The following is a 17,484-nucleotide window of genomic DNA, read 5'->3' on the forward strand; positions in this document are numbered from 1 at the left end:
AAGGCAGAGAGCCATCTCCCATCACTTGAAGTGGGCGATCAGACAGAAAACTGGATACCCAACTACAAAATAAAAGGAGCTGGCAATCTGTAAGATGGAAGCTTTTTAAGACCATTATGCCAAACATGATCAAAAGCCTTAGAAATGTCAAGAGCAACTGTTTGAATTTCACCAAACTTTTCCATTGAATTTGTCCATGTATGGGTAACATAAGCCAGTGATATCACCATTGAATTGACACTGATGGAATTCATAGTGTCAACCATTGATTAGATTGCTTACAAGATACTTTAGGAGTTTGCAGTTAATGGATTTCTTCATTACTTTAGAAAGAGTCCAAGTAAGGGCAATAGACAATAATTGGATGGGTGGGATTTGTCAACCTTTTTAGAAAGTGGCTGGATATGAGCAAATTGCTCCTGTGGAAACATGTGCTGTGAACTGTGAGCCTGCTAATATTTAAGGATGTACTGTACGTTAAGCTTTAACTGTTGATAAAGGAGGCAGATGCCTTTGAAAGCTTCAGTGTTTTATCATGAGATCTACATTGTTTTATTTTATTATACAGACAGTGTATCTTATTTTATCAGTTTTATCTGGCTTAATTACACTATTCATTTAATTTTATCTTATTATTATTAACAATTTTAATTTATTTTATTTCAATAAAAGTTTACAACAGTTGGTGTAGTATCATTGCAGTCATTATGAATATGAGCAAATTTCAAAGCAGAAAGAAAGAAAGAAAGAAAAACACCAATGGAATAAGAGTGTGTAAAAAGGCAACACAGAAAACCAGCAAGCTGAGGAGCAGTTTTGTAAACAAGTGAAGAAATACCATCAGGACTTTCTCGGCATCAAGTTTTTTCAACTTCTGACATCCTTTTGATGGAAGACCACAGGAAGCATTAAGGGGGGTGTACTGAGAATGGTAGGAGGTGGTTTACCAAATTATACATTGCCCTTGCTGTTATACAATATGGAATAGCGTAAAGTATATTCCGAACTTCATAGTGTAAGGTTTAATGTAAAACTAGATAGAGAAATACGTAGCACTGTATTAGAATTAATTAGTAAAATTTATTAATCTTATTAAATTTCATGGTTAATTAAATTATACTTAAATGGAATCATGACCCAGACCAGAGCAGCAAAGCAACAGGAGTGCTGTGGCTCGGGGAGAACCGAAGGGGGTGAGTCTCCAACGCATCACAGTCTAAAAAAATGTGCGAAATGTGAAATATTTGCAGACCTTTCTAGCCAAGGAGGATGTCTTTGTGTGTGTGTTAGGTGTAGAGACTGTGAAGAAATTAGGTGCCAACTCAGCATTCTGATGAGCATCTATCAGAGTTTGAAGTGTAGGGTAGATGCCCATGAAGAAATTAATATGAGGGCCCATCAAGCTTTCAGCTGCCCAACTCAATGCCAGAGCTCACTCCTGTACATCAAGCAACACAGTAGCAATCTCCAAGGCAGAATGTGCTGGTCCCACAGGAACTAATTGTCAGTGACTCTATTGTCAGGGAGACGTGGAATATATTATGCAAAAAGGATAGGTGGAACAGGACCAGGGAATGTCTGCCAGAGGTGAACGCTGATAACGTTGTAGGGCAGATATCATCTTTTAAGGGCACAAAAGGTGATATTGTTGTACACATTGGCACTAATGACCTTAAGAGTAAGAGATCTGCAGATTTACTTAACAAGTACAGGTCAATGCTGTAAAAAATGTCAGGAGTTAGGGTTAAATTTGAAAGTGTCTGCAATTCTGCCTAGAAATGATAGGAGGGAGTATATGATGAGAGTCGTGTCAATCAATTCAGCCCTGGAGAGATTGTGCAAGGCTCATGGGGTACAATTTTTTTCAGCATGGTCTGTGCTTGCTAATAGGAGAGACTGCTTCTACTGGGATGGGATACATTTAAATAGAAAGGGTGCAAGAATATTTGCTGATGCTATCGAGGCAATGTTATGTGGGTCAGAAAACTGTTAGCTTGGGGGGGGGATTCACAGACTAAAAGATTAACAGTAGCCACAGGCAGAGGTGAAAGTGATTCTTGCACTGCTTCTATTGTAATGAGCAGCAGCCTAGAGAGCAAGTTGCTGAGGATTCCAAGAGCTGCTGAGAGTCATCATGGAATGAGTAAATACATGGGGTATTTCAGGGTAACTAAGAGTAAGAACAGGTGCATGTATACTTGCATGTACACCACTGCTAGAAGTATAGTAAATAAATTTGATGAATTTGAATTGCTGATCAAGACATCATAGACAGATATTGTTGGGATATCAGAGACATGGTGTCATAAAGATATAAGCAGTGCAGAATTGGAATTTGGGGAGCACAATGTGTACAGAAAGGATAAACAGGGTAGGAAGGGTTATGCTGTTAGTTAAGAAACACAAATTCTAAGGAAGTGCATCCAGTTGACATGGGTGGACAGGGAAATGTTGAGTCTGTTTGGTGTGACATAAACAGAAAGGGAAAATGAGAGTAGGAGTGTGTTATAGGCCTAATGACTCTGATGAGTACAATGAACAATTGTGCAGAGAAACAGTGTCAGAATGTCTTGTAATGGGAGATTTTAACTTTCTAGATATTTACTGGAACTTGGTAGGTTGGTCAGGAGAAAAAAAAAAAAAGCACCTGGGGCAGATGGTCACTCACACGCTAGCAAGACTTTTGTGGATTTATTGGAGGATTGTTTTCTACAGTAACATGTTCGAGGGGCAACCAGAGGGGGTAATACTCTTGATCTGATTATCAGCAGTGATGACACATACATTAGGAAATTACAGATAAAAGAACCACTAGGTCACAGTGATGTGGGATTTACTTAAAGATGTAACTACCATCAATGGAAAAGGGAAGGGTTTTTGTTTCTGTAAAGGTGACTACAGTGGTCTCAGACAGTTTTTAAATTCTATACAGTGGGATTAACCGATCATGTTACCAACTGTGAATTCTAAATGGGAAGCTTTCAGGGACTTAATCTTGGAGGCTACAAGACTTTTCATACCAACTAAGAAATACTGTTCAAGGTTCAGGCCTAAATGGATGTCAGATGAATTAATGAGGCTTGTGGCAGAGAAGAAAAATGTATGAGATGCATATAAATTATCAGGCGACACAGAAGCCTATGGCACATATAAAATAGTCTGTAATCATGTCGCAAAGGTTAGGCAGGTGAAGGCAGATTATGAGAAATCTTTGGCAAAGGATGCAATGAAAACAGCAAAGAGTTCTTTACTTATGTGAACTCTAGAAGGAAGAGGATGAATCAGATTGGTCCACTTAACATAAGATGCTTCTACTATTGATGATCTTGCTCAAGTAGCTGATAAACTGAATGAGTATTTTGCATCTACATTCACACATGAGGAGGGGAATTCCAGAAGTTTATCACACTCTAACAGGGAGCTATGTGATTTTGTAGTAACTGAGAGCAAAGTGGAAGAGAAATTGTTGAAGTTAAACATAAAAAAAGAACCTGGGATAAATGGAATCTATCCAGCTATATTGCAGGAGGCAGCAAGGGAAGTAAGCAAACTCTTAGCCATAATTATGAAATCATCCTAAGATTTAGGATTGCACATCCTAAGAAGTTTGCCTTTAGCCAGCGGGTGGTTGATTGTTAGAACAAACTTCCATCTGTCGTTGTAGAAGTTGATAGTTTAAATAGATTCAAGGCAGAACTTCACAAACATTTGGAGCGAGGGGATGGGTGAAATAAGGTTTTTTTTTTTTTTTTTTTTTTGGCTGATGCTATATAAGCTTGCTTTCTTGCATCATGTGCCCTTGCTAATACTAATTTTCCATAATGCTAAAATGTGCAAAAGTATCCCCAATTTACAAAGGGGGTGCAAAGGGTGACACAAATAATTATAGACCTGTTAGTTTAACTTCTGTGCCGGGGAAAATAATGGAGTCACTAGTTAAAGGGGTGATAGAGGGTCACCTAGACCAGACTGTAATAATACTTCAGATACAGCATGGGTTTGTTAAGGGGAAGTCTTGTCTGATCAATTTAATTGGATACTACGATGTGGTCACAAAGGAACTGGATGCAAAAAATAATTTTGATATCATATACTTGGATTTCAGTAAAGCTTTGGATACTGTTGCACATGAAAGACTGCTGTACAAATTGGAGTGGTATGGCATTAAGGGCAAGTTCCTGCAATGGATAAAGGGGTGGTTGAGTGGGAGATGGCAGGGAGTGGTAATAAATGGACACTGCTCTATGTGGACTAATGTTATTAGTGGAGTCCCCCAGGGTTCAGTGCTGGCCCATTATTGTTTTGTGTATTATCAATGATATCCATGAAGGTATATCAGGCTTAATGTCCAAGTCTGCAGAGGATACAAAGGTTGGCAGGGTTGTTAATGACACTAAAGACAGTATGCTACAGCAACAGGATCTAGTAAAGTTAGGCAGATGGGCTGAGAAGTGGCAACTGAAGTTTAACATTGACAAATGCAAACTACAGTAAACCCCCGCTATTCGCGGTATCTGTATTCGCGGTTTCGTGTATTCGTGATCGCTGATTTAATATAAAATGAAACCTAAAAAAATGTGAATTTTAAAGCGCCGTGAACATCCGCCATAAAAAAAACATGGGTGTGGCTAAAATTATCTTCCCCGGTCAAAACAGCGCTCAGTGGGTGGGGGGAGAGGGGTGACAAAATCGTGAGCGTGGATGTTTCTCGCTAATCCTTGTTCAATATGTGTTATGCGCTTGCCACGGGAGGTTTCGTCGTTTGTTTTTAATTTATATGCTTATAAATTGAATAAATTTATCAATTTATAAGTTGATATGCTTACAAAAGTGATAAATCTACCGTTTTGCAGTGTAAAACAGACTTTTTCGAGTGTGTTAATGGAAGAAAGTGACTTTATTTGGACAAGTTCTTTCTAACCCGTACAAAAATATGGCAACGAATAACAAGGGAAATGTGAAAAGATCAAAGAAGGTGATGACATTAGCAAATAAAATTGAGTTATTAGATAAAATTTCTAATGGTTAAAATGTCTCCTCAGTGGCAAAACATAAAATCAATGAGTCAACGATACGATCAATCAAGAAATCGGAAGAAAAAATCCGCCGTAGTGTCCGTGAAAACGCGCTAATTGCTTCAAAAATTTGCTCTGTAACTCGTGATGTTAAATTAGAAAAAAATGGAAAAAGCTTTAATTCTGTGGATAGAAGACCGAACTCAAAATAAAATTCCGTTAAGTTCACTCATCATTCGTGAAAAGGCAAAACTCCTTTATCAACACTTTAACGAAACTTGATAGCACTGGCGGGATAAGTTTTTTAGCTAGCAAAGACGCTGGTTTGAAAGATTTGTTCGAAAATTCTAATAAATATTACATTTAATATTAAATTGTTTCTTATTTTCATTTTGATGCCATATGCTTGCATTTCACTATGTGCTATCTATGTACATAGTCATATTATGAAGGTACATATAATACATACATAGACAAAATTTTAGACTAGTTTTTCTTATATATTTCATACTTTGGAACGTAACCCCTTTATTACTATGGGAGCCATAACTCAGTATTCGCGTTTTTGGTATTTGCGGCATTTCTCAGGAACGTAACTCCCGCGAATAGCGGGGGTTTACTGTACTGCATATGGGTAGCAGTAATCCAAGAGACATGTAGAAACTGTGTGGTACTACACTCAGGGAGGTGGAGAATGAAAAAGACCTGGGGGTAATTGTGCAGTCAGATATGAAGTTCTCTGAGCAGTGCAGATGGGCTGCCAGAGCAGGTCATGGAGTTTTGTCAATGATATATAGGAATTTTGCTAGCAGAGACAATTAGGCAATTATCCCTTTGTATGATGCAATGGTCAGCCTACACCTTGAGTATTGCATACAGGTCTGGAGGCATCATTTTAGGAAGGATGTAGAGTTTCTAGAATGAGAACAGAGAAGAGCAACAAGATCCGTGAGAGGAACAAAGGGGTGCATTTACAAAGAAAGGCTTAAGTTCTGCAAGTTGCAGCATCTGGAGACTAGGAACTCGCGAAGTGATCTGATTGAGGTGAATGGGTTGAGCAGGCTCAATGCTGACGGGATACTTCCACTTGCTCAGACTAAGAACCTGAGGGGGCATAGATTCAAATTGAGGAAAGATAGTTGTAGAATAGATATGCAGCAGTTTGCCTTTAGCCAGCAGGTAGTTGATTGCTGGAACGTACTTCCATCTGTTGTTGTGGAAGTTGATAACTTAAATAAATTTAAGGCTGAACTAGACAAACATTTGGAGTGACAGGATAGGTAAAATGGGAAGGTTTTTTTTTTTTTTTTGGCTGATGCTGCTTTCTTGCATCATATGCCTCAACTAATGCTAATGCTAAGATCATCAATACAAGAGTCTAAAGAAAAGTAGGATAATATTAAGTCAACTTGATCTTTAGCTGAGGTGGCAACAAAAGCATCAGGTTTTAACAGGGCGATTCACTACCAGTGCGACAAACTTGCAAGAGGTGTAGGGGGCACAAAGACGAATCGGAATCACATAGCATTGCAGGGTCCGAAATGCCTTCATCATACAGTAGAGGACATTGAACGGGAGGTCGCGTGAACAGCGATCCCGCTGGAAGTCAGCATTTGCAAACCGTTTCTGTTGAAAAAACCAAGCAGCAAAAGTCCTCCGCAGTGGATAATCCGCAGGCTCTAATGATTGGACGCGTTGCAGATGGTATGAACTCATTTGGTTTGTTGACAGTATCCTCCATACAGTGGATTGAGAAATACCCAATCGTTGGCCTATTGCTCGAGTACTCGTACTTGGATTGCCTTCTGCAAGACGTAGGACATTCTCCTTATTGTCTGGTGTCCTCGTTGTTCACTCTCGATTCATGGTACCTCTCGTGAGACAACCAGTCTCACGTAACCTTCTGTGCACACGTGTGAAAATCGTATGATGAGGAGCACGCCTGTGCGGGAAACATTCCTGGTACAATCACATAGCGGCACGCCCGTTCCAGTCCGCAGTTCAATACGCGAGGTGCATGTTGGCCAGTTCAACATTTGAATACTCATCCATCCTACTGCCTCAGGAACCAGTTCGCAAATGCTGACTTCCAGTGGGATCGCTGTTCACACAACCTCCCGTTCAACGTCCTCTACCGCATGACGAAGGCATTTCGGACCCTGCAATGCTATGTGATTCCGATTCGTCTTTGTGCCCCCTACACCTCCTGCAAGTTTGTCGCACTGGTAGTGAATCACCCCATAGATTGGTAAATCTTGTGGCCAATAGTTTGGCAAGAGACTAGAATGGTCAACTGCCATTTGGACAAGAAGCAATTTTTCTTAGCCTGTCAAAGTCTAGTTTTGATGGATTACAACTTAAAACTGCTTTACAACTGTTATGAGCTTTGGTGTAGGCAGAAAATGAACTTGGATATTTGGATGCAAGTTTTTTTTACCTTGAACAGCCTTAGTACATTTATTGGAAAACTAAAGTTTTCCAATAAAGGATGAGATTTTAAGGTGCAGTGTGGAATAAAGGATTTCATTGCTACAAGAATAATTTCACTGATATGATCTGAGCAAATGTTGACATCAGATTTAAATGAACAATCTGTGTAAGGTGATTAGTAATTGCAAAGGTCTTGGCATCTTGACCAGCTGGGTCCGTGTGACTAGAAAAATGAACACAGCTGGAACATTAAAATTACATCACTGCTAAGAAAGTTCAGAGAAATCAAGTTATTATTTGTTTTTTTTTAATTTTTTTAAGGAGCATTAGCAACTAAGGCCATATTGCTCTGGGATATGCGGTGGTCATTCTCTGACCTTTCCGCATCCTCCATATTTGGTGGTGACAGGCTCGAACGCTGGTCTAATCAAGAAGCATGTGTGTGTGTGCTATGCACTGCTGCTCCTTCCCACCTGGCTACGGAGATGCCAGAAAGCAAGTCAAAGAGTTCCAAGTAATTAGTGGAATTGGAAGAGCGACAGGGGCAACAGATGAATTTGACAGAATGGGGTAGAGACATTTTAATCCAGAGAAGATTGAAGAGGATATTCCAAATTACTGTCTCTGATGGGGAATATCATAGCAGACATATGCACAAGTACCATCTTTGAAGCGAAAGGAATTGTACAGTGAATAAATATGACAACTGAGATGAACAGCAGTTGAATCAACTAATGAATCAGTGTTCTGTTAGAAAAATTAAGTAGCGCTGGCAGACTGTTGGTGGAAACGGACATCATTCAGATTTGAACTGAGACCATGTATATATGTGAGATGAACGACGAAATGATTTTGGAGTATTCTGTGTCAGAAATTACTGTCCCCACAGTGGGAAAAAAATTCTATTTTGTAATACAAGTTATGGATGGACATGTTTGTAACCTAAAATAAATATCCAGCTACTGAAGTGTAATTATTGTAACTGAATGTGTATAACATAGCTGTGTTATACAGCAATCTCTTATTTGTAGATATTCAGTTACAATCATTGGAAACCAGGGGCAGCTCATCCATAGTCGCTGCGGCACTGCAGCACCCCCAGCTATCTAAATAAAACTAGATATACAGTGAACGGAGTTATATGAAATTTTGTGAAGAACAATGCAATGCAATGAATATTTTTATTAACAAGACCCGCATATAGTATGCGCATCCTCTATTTCCAGTAATCATTTCAATAATAAACAAATAAAAACACAAAATCATTTCCGGCTTTGAAGTTTAATTAACCGTAGGTCTCACTGTGTGCCAGGCAGTGACACATTTTGCATTCCAGTGAATATCTGGTAGTTGGTTGCCATCGACAACTTGCCAATATATATTTTTTATAGGTGAAACGAATCAAAGTCACTGTAAAGCAAGCAGTGCAGATTTCATCGTTGACCATGATGGGTGTGTAGCTACAATGTTGGTGTCTTTTTGTTATTCGCCCGAATTCCCATTAAGTAACTAAATAATATCAGTGTTAAGTCAATAGTTAACATTCAACAATGTAATTATGTGATTACAACTTAATTGTGAATTGAGCTTGAACTTGGTAAGTTGAAATTATATTATGAGGTGATGTGTAAGTAAAACATTTCTATGACACACGATTTTGTGAAATTTGATTTGACCATGGCCTCCACGCTTCCTCATGAAGTAAATCACGTGACAGTGAATAAACTTCAGCAACTTAGTTTTTCACAATTATCTCTCCAAGAAAAAAATGCAATTAAAAAAGAAAGCCACACCACACTAAAGATTCAAATTTCTCAGCAGACAGTAAGTAATAATAAGAAATATATTTGCAGTTTTAAAATTGAATGGTACCAAAGGAAAAGTTGGCTTTGTGGTTGTGAATTTAAAAATGCATTGTTTTGTTTTTCATGTTTACTGTTTGCAGGTGACTTAACGTGGACAAAAAGTGGCTTTACAAACATAAACAGCATGAAAGAAAAAAACTCTAAAACATGAGAGTTCGAAGAAACATATTGATAATGTGATTCACTATCGCTTTTAGGAAGCGTAAATATTAAAGAACAGCTTACTGAGGCCTACAGACTACCAATCTGCAAACATGACAGAAAAGTTACCAAGAATTGTGAGGTATCTAAAATAATAGCTACATTAAATTTTGTGGACAGTTTGAAATTCTTTTACGTGGACATGATGAAAAAGACGATTCCAAAAATCCAGTATTCAGAGGAGTAATAAATTTCACCTGTACATTAGATTACAATTTAAAGAACCATTTAGAAAATAATGAAGCATTTAAAGGCATTTCAAAACCTATTCAGAATGATATTCTTGACTGTTTGCTACAAATATGCCGGGATGAAATGAAAAGAGAAATTAAAGAAGCTTCATTCATAGCTGTCATGGCTGATGATACAACAGATGTTTCAGAACATATACAAATGGTAATTGTTCTGAGATATGAACTGAATTGAGAAATTTTTGAGTGTTTTTGGGGTTTTTTCACTCCGGAAAACCAAATGGCAGATGGAATTGAAGTGCATATTGAAGTGCATTCTAGATCAGTTAGACATAATCCTCGAAGGAAATACTTAAAAACTGGTTGCTTAGACATTTGATAGCACAAGTGTAATGAAAAGTAAGAAAGGGGGAGTTCAGGCTAAAATAAAAGTAGTGTACAAAAATGCACATTTTATTCATTGCTATGCACACCAACTGAATCTGATGATGAGAAATGCAGCAAGTAGTACCCCCCGATTCAAGAATATTCTTTTCGAACCTCATGCCGATACCAACATTTTTCTCGAGATCACCACAGTGTCTCTCTGTTCTCAGAAAGCATATGGTCAGCCGTGCTGCCTGACCTTCCCCAACAAGATGGAACTTCAATATATGCACCGTGAACAGCGTTTATGAAAATTCTGAATCCTTAAAGTGCATGGAGAACTACAAACAATGGCAAATGCAGATAAGATGATTTCAGAAGCAACTGGAATTTTGCACATCTTGAGTAATGAAAGATTTGAGTTCTGGTTAGAACTTTTCCATCAGATAATGCCTCACGTGGAAGCTATTTATAATCAAATGCAATCTCGAGAAATTGAGGCAGTTAAAATACATGAATATATAGGAAACTTGAAGAGTGCCATTCTAAAAATCAGGAATTCAATGTACTGTGAAAATCCTTCAAAAACACTCATGATTGAAGCGAAGAAAGTATGCAACTATATAAGTGTTGACATAGGTGAGAGATATTCTTTTACAAAGCAATTAATTGCTGCTAAATTGTTTAACAAGGAGAACTTTATTTTTCATATGAAAATGCCCATGGAAGAGGTACAGAAGACTACTAAGGCATATCCCATGATTGAAAGAGAAAAACTTCTTACGGAAGTACAAGTTTTCTATAGCAGACATGATCTACACAATTACTGCAAATTAACCGACTTGCTGAAATTTATCTCAGAAAATAATGTAGCTAAAGTTCTTGGTGAACTTACAAAACTCAAAAGTTCTTTTGACCATTCCGATGACTACTTCAGAGCCCGAATGCTGCCATTCAACATTAAAAAGAATAAAAACATTTTTAAGGAGCACTATGAATCAGGAAAGGCTAAATGCTCAAGCAATGCTTCAATAGAGAAAAGCTTGGTCAATAGTGCACCAAACAGGAATGAAAAGGTTATTAATCTATTTTCAACAAATAAAAACTGAAGAATGGATTTTGTTTTTAAATAAAAGTTCAAGTCTGTTAATGGTAAATGTCTAGTTAATGTTTTGTAGTATTTTTAACTTGCTTATTATTATTACTGTGTATGTTTACATGTCTTATAACCAAGGCAATTTAATGTAACTTTAAGATGCAGCACCCCCAAACATCAGAGTTACGAGATGCCACTGCTGGAAACCCACATATTCAATAAATAACGAAATTTATTTGTGTTAGTATTATACAGATAGTAGTTATCTATATACATGTCATTTTAAAATATTTGTTGAGGGTTGATCTTTTAAATTTTCAATATACTTATACAGTTATTCTACTCAATCAGCAACATTATTTCACTTCTCACTTAGAAGGGAGAGATCTTTTCTAACTAATAAAGATTCACTACTAATAAGTAGTCACAAAGGAACTGGATGCAAAATATAATTTTGACATCATATATTTATATCTAAGTAAAGCTTTTTATACTCTTCCTGTATAAGTTGACGCTGTGCGGTATTGGGAAAAGTTGTTGCCATGGATAACAGGATGTTTGAGTGGCAGGAGAAAGATACTGGTTATTAATGGCTGCTGCTCTACATGGACTAATGTTTTGAGTGGAGTCCCTCAGAATTTGACACACAGCCCATTACTGTGTTCAATATTTATTAATGAGTATTACACATTAGTCTTGTGTTTAATGTCTAAGTTTGTTGATGATGTGAAGGGGGCAGGGGGTAAATGACATTAATCAGGGTATGCTATTCCAACAAGACCTGGAAAAATTAAGTAGATGGGCTGAAAAGTGGCAGTTCAGGTTTGTTTTGTATCCAGATCTCAAGCTGCCTATATTATCAATATATGCAGAATATCAATATAGTATCTTGCATATTATCAGTTAACATTGATGATATGCAAGATACTTCATTTGGGTAGATACAATCCCATTTGGATAGTACTGAACTCAAAGTAGTAGAAAATGAAAAAGACCTTGGGGTAACTGAAGTTTGCTGAGCAGTGCAGACAGGCTTCAAAGACATACAACAATTTTGCCAGCTGGAACAAAGAGGTGATATATAAGGCAGTGGTTAGGCTGAAAATTGAGTATATATATATAGGTTTGGAAGCCTCATTTTAGGAAGAATGTGGATCTGTTGGAATGGGTGTAGAGAAGAGCAACAAGATTAGTCAGGAGAACAAAAGCTGGTATTCTTAAGAAGAAAGAAGAGCTCTATAACTTGCATCATCTGCAAATCCTAGTCAAAGTGTGGCTATAAATGGATTGAGCAAACTAAATTATGATGGCATCCTTACTCTTTCTGAGATTATACACATGATGCAAATTATGAGATTATACATGATGCAAATGTGCATCACAGAATTTTTAATTCACTTGGAGGGGAACCACCTGACTTATGATTTTCTTCTTGCTTGGTGGAAGAAAAACCATATATTTTTGTCAAGTAACCTTTCCAGTGACTGACTAATTCATCCATAGTAAGAAGAAAGCTGAAAAATGTCTCTGCCCTCCCTAATCCAGAAGTTTTCAATCCTGGATCAAACAGGTCATATGAAAGTCAGGTCATATGCAGCAAAAGTGTTAAGTGCATCCGTTTTCATATTGTTGTGTATCTTTGCCTACTAGGTCTTTTTAGTTGCCTTGGCATTTTATACAAAAGAGAAATGAAAAATAGGCAACTTATCAAAATATTAATGAAACTGAGAAATGTCATTCATTAATATTGCATTAATAATTATTCAGCATTTAAATGAATTTCTGATGAGTGAAGTCTGGAGGAGGAATAATTGGTAGAAATGAAGAAATCACAAGGAGCTGATGGTATCTATCTAGTTATACTGAAAGAAGTGACTAAGGTGGTCACTAAAATCAATATATATATATATAGTAACAGAGGTATCCTTAGACCTTTCTTCCGATGAAGTCCCAGGAGATTGGCAGTGTGCAAATATCTCTCCCATATACAAAGGAGGTGCAAAAAGTGACTGCAGCAACTACAAACCTGTAAGCCTGACTTCAGCAGCAGAAATAATTGTGTAATCTATGATTAAGGATGTAGTGCAAGGTCACCTCGATAGTATTAACATTATAAGAGTCTCACAGTTTTGTTAAGGAAAGAGGGGAAAAAAATATTTCTTAGATTTTAGGAAGACAATTGACATAGTCCTGCAAGAACATCTTGTTAAGTTGGGGAACTGTGGCATTGGTGATAAGGTACTACAATAGATAAAGTGTGGTAGTGAATGGGCAGTGTTTTTAATGGACAACTGTTATCAGTGAGGATCCTTCTAGATTCTGTGCTAGGACTCTTGCTGTTTATAATTCTTATCAGTAATACTGATGATGATATCACATTTCATGTCAAAATTTGTTGATATTAAGATTGGCAAGGCTATTAACAATGAGAACTTATTATTATGAGGACTTAGCCTGGTGGCTCATTTATGGGTTCTTTGAAACTACATACAACATTCAGTGATGTCATGCTCTTTGTTTATTCAGTCCACTCAGCTAAAACCCTCAATACCTTTCAACAAAAGTGTTTACTTTATTTTTTCCACCAAAAATATGTTTGTTTGTTATCATTCCAAAAGTAAAAATGCAGGGCCAAGTTAAGCTTATTCTTGATAATTATATGCACTCGCTGAAAACACAAATTTAAAATTAGCATGAATCTCTTGCATCCAATTATTGAAGCATGTACTTTTTACATTTGGTAGCAGCATATCTAGTCATTATTCTCTTTGGCTTCACATCTTGGAAGAGGTTGGTTAGCATACAATTGTTGACGCATACAGGTTTTTCAACTAACATTTTGCTTGCTGTCATTGAATGATAAAAATAAAGGTAATATTCAAACAAAAAAACTTGTCTAAAGTGCTGCAGAGGGGTTTTATTTTCAAAAAAATAATAATAAAAAAATAATATAAAAAATGGATTTTTCACAGTAGTGTTCATAAAAGATTGAAAATAAAGGCAATTTTTTTTCCAATTTTAATACAATTTGTAAGGTTATAAATGGGGCATCTTTTTACCCCATTAGCCAGTGCATGTGTGAGGAACAGAAAATTGGTGGTGCACTGCACCTAGTTACAGGTTGAATAAGACTTATTTTATTGTACTAGGCAGTCCCAGTCAGCTTTTCTGGCATCCCTGCTTTGAATAAGACTTAGATAAAAATTGAGAGACTCCAATTCTGTAAGTTTCAAATTTTGGAAACTAGTCATCTGCATGGGAATCTGATTGAGATGTTTACAGCCATAAAAGAATCGGAAAAATTTAAAGATGGAGGTAAAAAAAAGAAGGGTAAACTGTAGCCATTATCAACCCACTGTAGGATGGAAGCCTCTTCAACAATTCGTGTTGAGGGAAATAGATCATAATCTGTCATGCTGGTCCAGTGTGGGTCGGCAGATCGACCGTATTTAGCAGTCAGGGGCTTGAACCCCGGTCTACTTAAGGAGCATGTGCTACTGCACTCCCGCTCCTGACCACTTGGCTACAGATAGAGGTATATTTCCCCTTTTAAGGATGACAAAAACAAGGGGACTTTTTCCTAATTCAAATTAGGAAAAGACATAAAAACATTTTCCTGTAGTGAACAACTAGACTAAGTGACCACTTTACCTTGTTATATAGGCAGAAATCTCATGTAGAATTTAAGAGGGATTAGCTGAATATTTGGAAGAGGTAGATAACATAAAACTTGGGAGATATTTTCACATTTTTTTATTATTATTATTATTTTTTTTTTTTGTCAGCAGATATTACATAAGCTTTGCTTCCTTGCATCATTCTCTGATTTTAATACAAATACTGTTTATATGCAAATATGTTTTATTAAAGTTGAAATGTGGTCCAAATTTTTGGACTGTATCAAAAAATTCAACATGACTTTTCAAAAAGGTCTCCTATATTCAATAAATATAACTAGGGTTGATGGCACCCACGGCAAATAAAAAAAATGGTTCCCCTTAAAAACTGTTCTTTTGGAATTTTTGCATTTTTAACCATAAAAAAGGCATTCCCCAAATTTGGTGCACAGGGCACATGCCCCACCTGCCTCACCCTAATTATGCCACTAAACACAGGTGAATGAATATAATAGGAATAATTTGTTTTAAAAATGCTACATACTACAATCATAAATTAAAAAAAAAAAAAATTCAGCAATTATAATCGGGGGTGCAACTTTTAAGCACCTACATGCAAACATGAAAATACTACCACTCTCCCACTACAGTACATGAAAAGTTCCATGGAAGTCTGGATGAAGTTATTTTCAGACTTCCATTCTAATAGAGCCATAATTCTGGTGATCATAGTCCAGAGCTAAAGAAACAACTCCATAAACAGTATTTTTTAATAAAATGCCAAATTTATTCTGAGAAAAGATTCAGCAGAAACTATTTTACATTAAGGCAAAAATAAAATACATGAATATTACAAATATATATATAACTACAGACTTACAAAGGTTGTACAATTTGTGAAACTATCACTGGGCTAAATAGTCTCTAGGTCACAGTTAAGCCATCAGCAAAAGTTGAAGCCTTTTCACCATGTATCAAAAGAGTATTTAACTCAATTTCTAAAAAAATGCAGAAATTATTCCAATGAAAGTATTTACTATCCTACTGGAACATATCAAGAAATTCAGGAGGTTTCATTTCATTCTAGAAACTAATCAAGCCATATACATGAGATAATCATTTGATTATACTACCAGCTATCTAATATTCCTTTTACTAATCTGAAAATTTTGACTAAATGGACATTACTGTATTATTATTTGTAAATATAGACTTTTTAGGCATCATGAAATCCAGTTAGTCAGAAGATTCTGTTCAGAAATGTATTTATATAATACCAGCTTTATTAATTATTTAAAATACTACAGAAATATTTAATGAAACCCTCCAGTTTTGACTAGCATCAATGGCATGATATCCCAGTTTCAGATGATGGCCGCAGAAGTTCGTTAAGCAGAGCAATATCATTACAACAATTAACAAAAATAATTTGTAACAGTTTTAGAATATACCTAGAAATAAGGTTCTACATATATATATACATACATACATACATACATAAATACATGTATACATATAGCTGCAAACACTTGGAAACTGTACAAGAGATCTCAGTGACTTATTTTTGTGGGCTTGGTATGCACCTATTAGATACAGCTCACAACCAAAACAATTAAAATCATTTGTGCTTTTATAAACATCACAAGGAGCTTTAAATTAGCTCATAAATAGCTCTCATTCTTTTTATAACTTTATAGTATTTTACACTGTAAAGCTTTCAATTATTACTTAATGAATGTCATGTACACATGCATGCTTAATACTTACAGTTATTAATGACTAGATTAAGATAATTCAGTAAATACCTCCCTAGAAGAAAATTACAAAGCTTGAATTATTTTCTTTCTCTCTTTCTCCCTCTCCTTTTTAGGATGAAAATTTTTTTTATAACTTATAGTATTTTCCACTGTAAACCTTTCAATTATTACTTAATGAATGTCATGTACATATGCATACTTAATACTTAATTACAGGTAGTAATGACTAGATTACAATAATTCAGTAAATATCTTCCTAGCAGAAATTAAAAATCTATTGAATTTTTTTTTTCTCTCTTTCCCCACCTCTTTTTTAGGATGGGCCATCCAAATGAACAATGCAAGACTGAAGAGCAGTAATTAAGGGAATGAAAGAATTGTTATGTACTTTTTGATTGTGTAATTCCCTTCAGAATCAAATTCAGGAATTGTTTTCTTTGTTTTTTTTTTAAATTTTCAATAAATTACTCTAACTTTACCAGAGTGGCTTATTATTTATTTATATTACAGTTTCTATCTCATAATCTTCGATTTAAAGTGTAACAAACTAAATACTTTCAAATTAATTCACATTTTTTAGAATTTAAGAAATAAGATTAAAAGGCAATATTATTCAAAACTCTGCTGAGCTAAACAAAATGAAATTTAATATTTTGATTGATATTAATACAATAGAAGACCATTTATCTGAAGTTCAAAACAGAAACAATCAAGAAAAGAAATCAAACATGTTGGCAATAGTCCCAGAATATGCCACAGCAATAAGTAACATCACTCTTCCATATTTTGTAAATTTTGTGTAGCTTGCTTCACTATTATTGAGTTAATTTTTAAATTTAATTCTATGCCATATAAAAACAATTAGCTTACTTTCTTTATACTGAATTTTGTAAATAAAAAAAGGTAAATTATCCATATAGGAATAAAATTAAATATCCTTCTTAAC

General features: G+C 35.9%; 1 protein-coding gene across 1 annotated transcript in view; it reads left to right on the forward strand.

Annotated features, from left to right (window-relative positions):
- The window catches only part of LOC150076999 (uncharacterized), a 39,605-nt gene extending 22,702 nt beyond the window's left edge, over positions 1-16,903 (forward strand). The window contains exon 3 of the mRNA XM_090386450.1: positions 16,856-16,903. The gene's annotated coding sequence lies outside the window, so the exon portion shown is untranslated. The remainder of the gene's footprint in view (positions 1-16,855) is intronic.
- Positions 16,904-17,484: the final 581 nt, after the last annotated feature.

The sequence above is a fragment of the Mastigoproctus giganteus genome, chromosome 12 (genome assembly GCF_048544385.1).
Source record: "Mastigoproctus giganteus isolate SK-2022 chromosome 12, ASM4854438v1, whole genome shotgun sequence".
Classification (NCBI taxonomy): Eukaryota; Metazoa; Arthropoda; class Arachnida; order Uropygi; family Thelyphonidae; genus Mastigoproctus; species Mastigoproctus giganteus.